Source organism: Mchenga conophoros, linkage group LG7, assembly GCF_057382185.1.
Source record: "Mchenga conophoros isolate Kocher_MC1m ecotype Shallow Benthic linkage group LG7, M_conophoros_male_GT1.1, whole genome shotgun sequence".
Lineage (NCBI taxonomy): Eukaryota > Metazoa > Chordata > Actinopteri > Cichliformes > Cichlidae > Mchenga > Mchenga conophoros.
The window spans coordinates 57,724,130-57,734,533 of NC_140532.1; positions in this window are offsets into that span (position 1 = coordinate 57,724,130).

Below are 10,404 nucleotides of genomic sequence, written 5' to 3' on the forward strand. Positions count from 1 at the left end.
ACTCCCTTTTAACAGGAAGAAACCTCCGGCAGAACCAGGCTCAGGGAGGGGCGGCCATCTGCTGCGACCGGTTGGGGTGAGAGAAGGAAGACAGGATAAAAGACATGCTGTGGAAGAGAGCCAGAGGTTAATAACAGATATAATTCAATGCAGAGAGGTCTGTTAACACATAGTGAGTGAGAAAGGTGACTGGAAAGGAAAAACTCAATGCATCATGGGAATCCCCCGGCAGCCTACGTCTATTGCAGCATAACTAAGGGAGGATTCAGGGTCACCTGGTCCAGCCCTAACTATATGCTTTAGCAAAAAGGAAAGTTTGAAGCCTAATCTTGAAAGTAGAGATAGTGTCCGTCTCCTGAATCCAAACTGGAAGCTGGTTCCACAGAAGAGGGGCCTGAAAACTGAAGGCTTTTATTCGATTCCATTACTGTGGGGGGGCTGGTTGACCTTTTGACCTTTACATTTTCATTAATATCTTTAAAACAGATGCAGCACAAACCAGCACAAACGTAGCACAGTTGATTGACACCAGTTTTGTTCGATTCCATTAATGTGGGGGGGCTGGTTGACCTCTGATGACCTCTAGAAATTTGTATGGATTTCTTTAAAATGATAGCAGCACAAACGTAAATTTTTGCAGCACATACCAGCACAAACGTAGCACAGTTGATTGACACCAGTTTTGTTCGATTCCATTAATGTGGGGGGGCTGGTTGACCTTTTGACCTTTACATTTTCATTAATATCTTTAAAACAGAGGCAGCACAAACCAGCACAAATGTAGCACAGTTGATTGACACCAGTTTTGTTTGATTCCATTAATGTGGGGGGGCTGGTTGACCTTTTGACCTTTACATTTTCATTAATATCTTTAAAACAGAGGCAGCACAAACCAGCACAAACGTAGCACAGTTGATTGACACCAGTTTTGTTTGATTCCATTAATGTTGGGGGGCTGGTTGACCTCTGATGACCTCTAGAAATTTGTATGGATTTCTTTAAAATGATAGCAGCACAAACGTAAATTTTTGCAGCACATACCAGCACAAACGTAGCACAGTTGATTGACACCAGTTTTGTTCGATTCCATTAATGTGGGGGGGCTGGTTGACCTTTTGACCTTTACATTTTCATTAATATCTTTAAAACAGAGGCAGCACAAACCAGCACAAATGTAGCACAGTTGATTGACACCAGTTTTGTTTGATTCCATTAATGTGGGGGGGCTGGTTGACCTTTTGACCTTTACATTTTCATTAATATCTTTAAAACAGAGGCAGCACAAACCAGCACAAACGTAGCACAGTTGATTGACACCAGTTTTGTTTGATTCCATTAATGTTGGGGGGCTGGTTGACCTCTGATGACCTCTAGAAATTTGTATGGATTTCTTTAAAATGATAGCAGCACAAACGTAAATTTTTGCAGCACATACCAGCACAAACGTAGCACAGTTGATTGACACCAGTTTTGTTCGATTCCATTAATGTGGGGGGGCTGGTTGACCTTTTGACCTTTACATTTTCATTAATATCTTTAAAACAGAGGCAGCACAAACGACAATTTTAGCAGCACAAACGTAGCACAAATGTTTGACATCAATTTTGTTCGATCCCATTAATGTGGGGGGGCTGGTTGAAGTTTTGACCTTTACATTTTCATTAATATCTTTAAAACAGAGGCAGCACAAACCAGCACAAACGTAGCACAGTTGATTGACACCAGTTTTGTTTGATTCCATTAATGTGGGGGGGCTGGTTGACCTTTTGACCTTTACATTTTCATTAATATCTTTAAAACAGAGGCAGCACAAACCAGCACAAACGTAGCACAGTTGATTGACACCAGTTTTGTTTGATTCCATTAATGTGGGGGGCTGGTTGACCTCTGATAACCTCTAGAAATTTGTATGGATTTCTTTAAAATGATAGCAGCACAAACGTAAATTTTTGCAGCACAAACCAGCACAAACGTAGCACAGTTGATTGACACCAGTTTTGTTTGATTCCATTAATGTGGGGGGGCTGGTTGACCTCTGATGACCTCTATAAATTTTCTTGAATATCTTTAAAATGATAGCAGCACAAACCAGCACAAACGTTTGACATCAATTTTGTTCGATTCCATTAATGTGGGGGGGCTGGTTGACCTTTTGACCTTTACATTTTCATTAATATCTTTAAAACAGAGGCAGCACAAACGACAATTTTAGCAGCACAAACCAGCACAAACGTAGCACAGTTGATTGACACCAGTTTTGCTTGATTCCATTAATGTGGGGGGGCTGGTTGACCTCTGATGACCTCTACAAATTTTCTTGAATATCTTTAAAATGATAGCAGCACAAACGACAATTTTTGCAGAACAAACCAGCACAAACGTAGCACAAATGTATGACATCAATTTTGTTCGATTCCATTAATGTGTGTGTGTGTGTGTGGGGGGGGGGGGGGGGGGGGCTGGTTGACCTTTACATTTTCATTAATATCTTTAAAACAGAAGCCACACAAACCAGCACAAACGTAGCACAGTTGATTGACACCCATTTTGTTTGATTTAATTAATGTGGGGGGGCTGGTTGACCTCTGATGACCTCTAGAAATTTTGATTAATATCTTTAAAATGATAGCAGCACAAACGACAATTTTTGCAGCACAAACCAGCACAAACGTTTGATACCACTTTTGTTGGATTTGAAGAAGGTGGGGGGGCCAACTTCACTCACATATGTCATGTCTACTGAATTCTCATTTTTCATGCCTGTGGAGTTTATTATATGGATGTGGTAACAGTGTAAAGACAGCCTGCTCTTCTGATTTAACTTTTCAAGCATTCACACTAATTAGTGTTTAAACCTCCCATGGTTCTATATCTGGGGATGTGGCTTTGGTTTGCACTGATGAAAGCTTATAGTTGAAATGTGTTTGACGGTAAATGGTCAATAAAGAAGACAGCATTTTGTTTTGTTTTTACACAATGATTTTGTCATGTGCTGTGTGCAGGCAGGAACTGCGGACCCAATGTGCAGACACTTGGAGGTAAAAGTGTGAACTCAAAACAGCTTTAACGCTAAACACAAATATAACAAAAGCAAGAATACCAAAAGAAACTTACACAGGCAGCCAAACAGAACACACAGCATAGGATGAGGGAGATCGCAACAAAGACCAAAGAAAACTCAGGGCTTACATACCCAGAGAGAGCCATCAGGGAATGGGAGACAACAGAGAAACACAGCTGGGACAAATAAGGGTAGCGAGACAAGGGAAGCAAATCCAGATACATTAACATGAGACATGGACTTTCAAAGTAAAACAGGAAACATAACACAGACAACGCGGACTTGACGACTGGGATACAGCAGACAGGGGGAGACAGAACAACTATGTAACACAGAGACAGAAACCAGAAGACAGAACTCTAAGAAACCAAAAGACTAGAAATGATAAATAATGGCAAAATCAAAGTTCAATAATAATGTAAAACTCAAAATTTTGGGTCAACGAACCCAGGCACCCTAACAGATTTATTTTTACAGTTAATTTTTTTCTATTTAATTATTTAGTTACAGTCCACCATACCTCTGATCCCCTGTCAATCCATCCACCCCCTTTTTAATGGTGTATCTGATTCAGGGTCATGAAGGGCTGGAGCAGCTGTCACAGACTGAGCAAGGTACACCCTGTACAGGTCACCAGTCTATGGCAGTGTCCCACTGTGTGTATTTTAAAAAGTACCGCATCTTAAAAACCACGGCTGCAGATAGATGGCCTTGGCAACTCTTCACTACATTATGAGGGGGATTTTATTATAGCAAATGACAAAAAAAATGGACCACTCATGATCTATTCAAAATACAATCTAGAGATGTTTTAGTCCCTTAAAGAGAGCTAATTATGTTTATTTCCAGCTCCATACTTTAATTTGTGCACTACAGCAAATTTGTGTGATTCATTGCTGAAAATATGCTTATTTATCCTATACTGAGTCTTGGTGCAGTCCTTCAATTTATCTTCCATTTGAAATATGCCAGTTTAGCTGTCCTCTCTTTGAGCCAACCTTTGTCTTATTGGCTGCTCCTCAGAAGTTTTGAATAGCAGGTGGGTGGTACTTCTGTGCTTGGAGCAGGGATTACTTGTACATATACTGACCTCATTATTTGAAACTTGGCCCATGTTCGATATGAGCATTCACCATTTATATATACACAATATCTGTTGGTGTGTGTGTGTGTGTGTGTGTGTGTGTGTGTGTGTGTGTGTGTGTGTGTTAGAAAATATGGAAAAGGAATATTAAGTATTGGTCGAGGAGTTTGATTTCCAAACCAAATGCAAATCTTACTTTCATTCAGCAGTCCACCTTTTCTCAAAGCTCAGTTAAAGACACTTTTGACAATGTCATCTGGGTTGTAGCTTTGTTCCTGAAGATGTGCATGTCTTCAGGAATGAAAAGAAAGAAAGAAAGAAAGAAAGAAAGAAAGAAAGAAAGAAAGAAAGAAAGAAAGAAAGAAAGAAAGAAAGAAAGAAAGAAAGAAAGAAAGAAAGAAAGAAAGAAAGAAAGAAGTCCAGGAGATCTGAGTAGTTATTATGTCTGATGAAAAGAACAATCGAAAACAACCAAGGCACTTTATCTTCAGGTATTTGTATTAGGATCAGCACAGATTTCACTCTCTGGCATTATTTATAGCATAATAAGACATTTTACTTTTAAAAATCAAGGACACCAACAAGGCAGATAGGGCACATGCACTGGGGCCACAAATGTCCCAGGTTTAGTCCGTAATTCAATTCAATTCAATTTTATTTATATAGCGCCAAATCACAACAAACGTCGCCTCAAGGTGCTTCATAGATACAGAGAAAAACCCAACAATCATATGACCCCCTATGAGCAAGCACTTTGGTAACAGTGGGAAGGAAAAACTCCCTTTTAACAGGAAGAAACCTCCAGCAGAATCAGGCTCAGGGAGGGGCGGGGCCATCTGCTGCGACCGGTTGGGGTGAGAGAAGGAAGACAGGATAAAAGACATGCTGTGGAAGAGAGCCAGAGGTTAATAACAGATATGATTCAATGCAGAGAGGTCTATTAACACAGCGGTCCCTAAGCGCCACGGACCGGTTCATGCCCGACAATATTTTTACGGACCGGCCTAGTACCGTAAAAAAGAAGATTTATTCATAACACACGTGAAAAGACCCAGGAAAACAGAGTTAACGATAAAAACGATAACAAAATAACGCTAAAAAAACGATAAAAATCCTGAAAACCATACATTTCACACCTGAGCCTCAACTCTCAACTCTCGTGGCCCGGTACCAAACGACTCACGGACCGGTACCGAAGCCCGGGGGTTGGGGACCGCTGTATTAATACATAGTGAGTGAGAAAGGTGACTGGAAAGGAAAAACTCAATGCATCATGGGAATCCCCGGCAGCCTACGTCTATCGCAGCATAACTACGGGAGGATTCAGGATCAGTGCTCTAAGTGCTCTAATGGGGTGATATGGTACTACAAGGTCATTAAGATAAGATGGGGCCTGATTATTCAAGACCTTGTATGTGAGGAGCAGGATTTTGAATTCAATTCTGGGTTTGAAGGGAAGCCAAAACAGGAGAAATATGCTCTCTCTTTCTAGTCCCTGTCAGGACTCTTGCTGCAGCATTTTGGATTAGCTGAAGGCTTTTCAGCGAGTTTTTTGGACATTCTGATAATAATGAATTGCAGTAGTCCAGCCTGGAAGTAATAAAAGCATGAACTAGTTTTTCAGCGTCACTCTGAGACAGGATCTTTCTAACTTTAGAGATGTTGCGCAAATGGAAGAACGCAGTCTTACATATTTGTTTAATACGTGCGTTGAAGGACATATCCTGGTCAAAAATTACTCCAAGGTTCCTCACAGCGTTACTGGAGGCCAAGGTAATGCCATCCAGAGTAAGAATCTGGTTAGATACCATATTTCTAGGCTTTTCACGGCCAAGTACAATAACCTCAGTTTTATCTGAATTAAGAAGCAGAAAGTTAGCGGCCATCCAGGTCTTTATGTCTTTAAGACATTCCTGCAGTTTAACTAATTGGTGTGTGTTATCTGGCTTCATGGACAGATAGAGCTGGGTGTCATCTGCATGGCAGTGAAATTGTATGCTATGTCTTTTAATGATGCTGCCTAGGGGATGCATGTATAGTGTAAACAGAATTGGTCCTAGCACTGAACCTGTGGAACTCCATAATTAACCTCAGTGTGTGAAGAGGACTCTCCATTTACATGTACAAATTGGAGTCTATTAGATAGATATGATACAAACCACTGCAGTACCTGTAATACCTACAGCATGTTCTTGTCAGCCGGTGATCGGCTGTGATCAGCTGATCACGGGGCCGGGGTTAAAGAGAGACGCCACCCACCTGTTCGCCGCTCAGACATCAGTCTCTTCGTGTCAGGAGCTCCGAAACTCTGCCGACGTCAGTCTCCGCCTGATTCAGCAACCGTGAGTGACAATCCCTTTCAATCCTTTTTCTCTTCCCGGCTCCGCTCGCTCTCTGTCTGTAACGACAGTTCCGAAGCCACGCTTCGTGCACTGATCATTACTAGAATAACTGCGTGTCTGCTCCAAACCCACCGCTAGCCTTCGCCGCGCTTGGGTCTAGCCAGCACGCCACACGGGCACGCCGAATTACTGTGTGTGATCCGCCCGACCGTGACAGTTCTAATCGCTCTAATAGGATATTATGGTCGACAGTATTGAATGCTGCACTAAGGTCTAGCAGGACAAGCACAGAGATGAGTCCACTGTCAGAGGCCATAAGAAGATCATTTGTAACCTTCACTAAAGCTGTTTCTGTGCTGTGATGAGCTCTGAAACGTGACTGAAACTCTTCAAATAAGCCATTCCTCTGCAGATGATCTGTTAGCTGTTTGACAGCTACTCTTTCAAGGATGTTTGATATGAAAGGAACATTGGAGATTGGCCTATAATTAGCTAAGACTGCTGGGTCTAGAGATGCTTTTTGAGTAAAGGTTTAACTACAGCCAGCTTGAAGGCCTGTGGTACATAGCCGATTATTAGAGATAGGTTGATCATATTTAAGATTGAAGAATTAATTAATGGCAGGACTTCTTTGAGCAGTTTTGTAGGAATGGGGTCTAAAAGACACGTTGATGGTTTGGAGGAAGTAATTATTGAAGTTAACTCAGAAAGATCAATTGGAGAAAAAGAGTCTAATATAACATCAATGGTACTAAGAGTAGCTGTAGATAATATTACATCTGTGGGATGATTATTGGTAATTTTTTCTCTAATGATAAAAATTTTATTTGTGAAGAAGTTCATGAAGTCATTACTAGTTAACGTTAAAGGGATGGTTGGCTCAAAAGAGCTCTGACTTTTTGTCAGCCTGGCTACAGTGCTGAAGAGAAACCGGGGGTTATTCTTATTTTCTTCAATCAGTGACGAATAGTAAGATGTTCTGGCTTTGCAGAGGACTTTCTTATAAAGCAACACACTATTTCTCAAGGCTAAATGATGATCCTCTAAATTTGTGACACGCCATTTCCTCTCCAGCTTATGAGTCATCTGCTTTAGGCTATGTGTTTGAGAATTATACCACGGAGTCAGGTACTTCTGATTTGAGACCTTAGTTTTCACAGGAGCTACAGTATCCAGAGTCGTATGTATTGAGGAGGTGAAATTATTAACAAGATAATCGACCTCTGTTGGAGTAGTATTCAGATAGCTGCTCTGCTCTATGTTGGTACAGGGCATTGAAGATGATAACAGTGGTTGGATTATATTCTTAAACTTAGTTACAGCACTTTCAGAAAGACATCTACTTTGATAAAGTCTACTTTCCACTGCTGTGTAATCAATTATTTTAAATGTAAATGTTATCAGGAAATGATCAGACAGGAGAGGGTTTTCAGGAAACACTGTTAAATGTTCAGTTTCTATGCCATATGTTAAAACAAGATCTAGAGTGTGATTATTAAAGTGGTGGGTGGGTTCTTTTCCTTTTTATGAAAAGCCAATTGAGTCTAATAACAGATTAAATGCCATGTTGAGGCTGTCATTTTTAGCATCTACATGGATGTTAAAATCACCCACAATAATTATTTTATCTGAGCTGAGCACTAAATCAGATAAAAAGTCTGAGAAATCAGACAGAAACTCTGTGTAAGGAGATGGGGGGGGGGGGGGTAGCAGGAGGAGAGAAGCTGCAGAGATGCGTGTAAGACTGCAACTCTGCTTCCTGGTCCCAACTCTGGATAGTCATATTTTGGGGGGTTTAATAAATTTGTCCATATTTCTAGAAATGAGAGCTGCTCCATCCAAAGTGGGATGGATGCCGTCTCTCCTAACAAGATCAGGCTTCCTCCAGAAGGTTTGCCAATTATCTATGAATTCCACATCGTTTCTGGGACACCACTCAGACAGCCAGCAATTTAAGGAGAACATGCGGCTAAACATGTCACTCCTGGTCTGATTGGGGAGGGGACCAGAGAAAACTACAGAATCTGACATTGTTTTGGCAAAGTTGCACACCGATTCAATATTGCTTTTAGTGACCTCCGATTGGCGTAACCGGGTGTCATTACTGCCGACGTGAATTATGATTTTACTGAATTTACGTTTATCCTTAGCCAGCAGTTTTGCATTTCCTTCAATGTCGCCTGCTCTGGCCCCTGGAAAACAATTGACTATGGTTGCCGGTGTCTCTAGCTTCACATGTCTGAGAACAGAATCACCAATTACCAGAGTTTGACCCCCGGCGGGCGTGTCGCCGAGTGGGGAAAAACAGTTAGACACATGAACGGGTTGGTGGTGTACCTGGGGCTTCTGTTTAGGACTATGCTTCCTCCTCACCGTCACCCAGCCGCCCTCTTTCCCCAGCTGCTTGGGGTCTGCCGGGGAACAGCTAGCGGGGCCTACGCTATCTTCGGCTGCACCAGTTACAGGGGCCTGGCTAGCTACGGGTGAATGAAGGGTGCGAAGCCGAGTCTCCCTTCGAATGTGGATCACATCAGCCAGCAACACAGGCTCTTGTGAAATGTAGATGACCTCAGACAGCAGCGCAGGCCCTGCTGTCATGAAGTTGGCCTCAGAGGGAGCACTAGCCCTGGTGCAATGTGGATGGCCTAAGCCAGCAATACAGGCCATGGTGTGTTGACGATAGCCTCACAAGGAGCACATGCCGTGGTATAATGTGGATGGCCTCAGCCAGTAGCACAGGCCCTGTTGTAATGTGGATGGCCTCATCTACCAACACTGGCCCAGGTGAAATGTGGATGGTAATGGCCAGCACCACAGACCTTGGTGTAATGTGGATGGCCTTAGCCAACACCACTGGCCCTGGTAAAATGTGGATGACATCGGCAAGGACCAATGGCCCTGATGTAATGTGGATGGTTTCAGCCAACAGTAAAGTCCCTGGTGTGGTGAAGATGGCCTCACAGGAAGCACTGTCCCTGGTGTAATGTGGATGGCCTCAGCAAACAACACTGGCCCTGGTGAAATGTCGGTGGTATTGGCCAGCACCACAGGCCCTGGTTTAATGTAGATGGCATCAGCCAGCAGCACAGGCCCTTGAGTATTGTGAATGGCATCAGCCAGCAACACCACTGGCCCTTGTGAAATGTGGATGGTTTCAGCCAGCAATACAGGCCCTTGGGTAATGTGGAAGGCTAGCAGCACTGGCCCTTGTGTAATATGGATGGTATCAGCCAGCACCAAAGGCCCTGGTGTGTTGATGATAGCCTCACAGGAAGCACTGTCCCTGGTGTAATTTGGATGGCCTCATCCAACAACACTGGCCCTAGTGAAATGTGGATGGTATTAGCCAGCACCACAGGCCCTGGTGTAATGTGAATGTCCTCAGCCAACACCACTGGCCCTGGTGTAAAGTGGATGGCATTGGCCAGCACCACAGGCCCTGGTGTAATGTGAATGTCCTCAGCCAACACCATTGTCCCTGGTGTAATGTGGATGGTATTGGCTAGCACCACAGGCCCTGTTGTAATGTGGATGGCCTCATCTACCAACACTGGCCCAGGTGTAATGTGGATGGTATTGGCTAGCACCACAGGCCCTGTTGTAATGTGGATGGCCTCATCTAACAACTCTGTCGCAGGTGAAATATGGATGGTATTGGTCAGCACCACACACTCTGGTGAAATGTGCATGATATCGGTCAGCACCACAGGCCCAGGTGTAATGTGGATGGCATCAACGAGCAGCAGAGGCCCTGGTGTGGTGACGATGGCCTCACAGGAAGCACTGTCCCTTGTGTAATGTGTATGGCCTCAGCCAACAACAGTGGCCCTGGTGAAATGTGGATGGTATTGGCCAGCACCACAGGCCCTGGTGTAATGTGAATATCCTCAGCCAGTAGTAAAGGCCCTTGTGTTTTG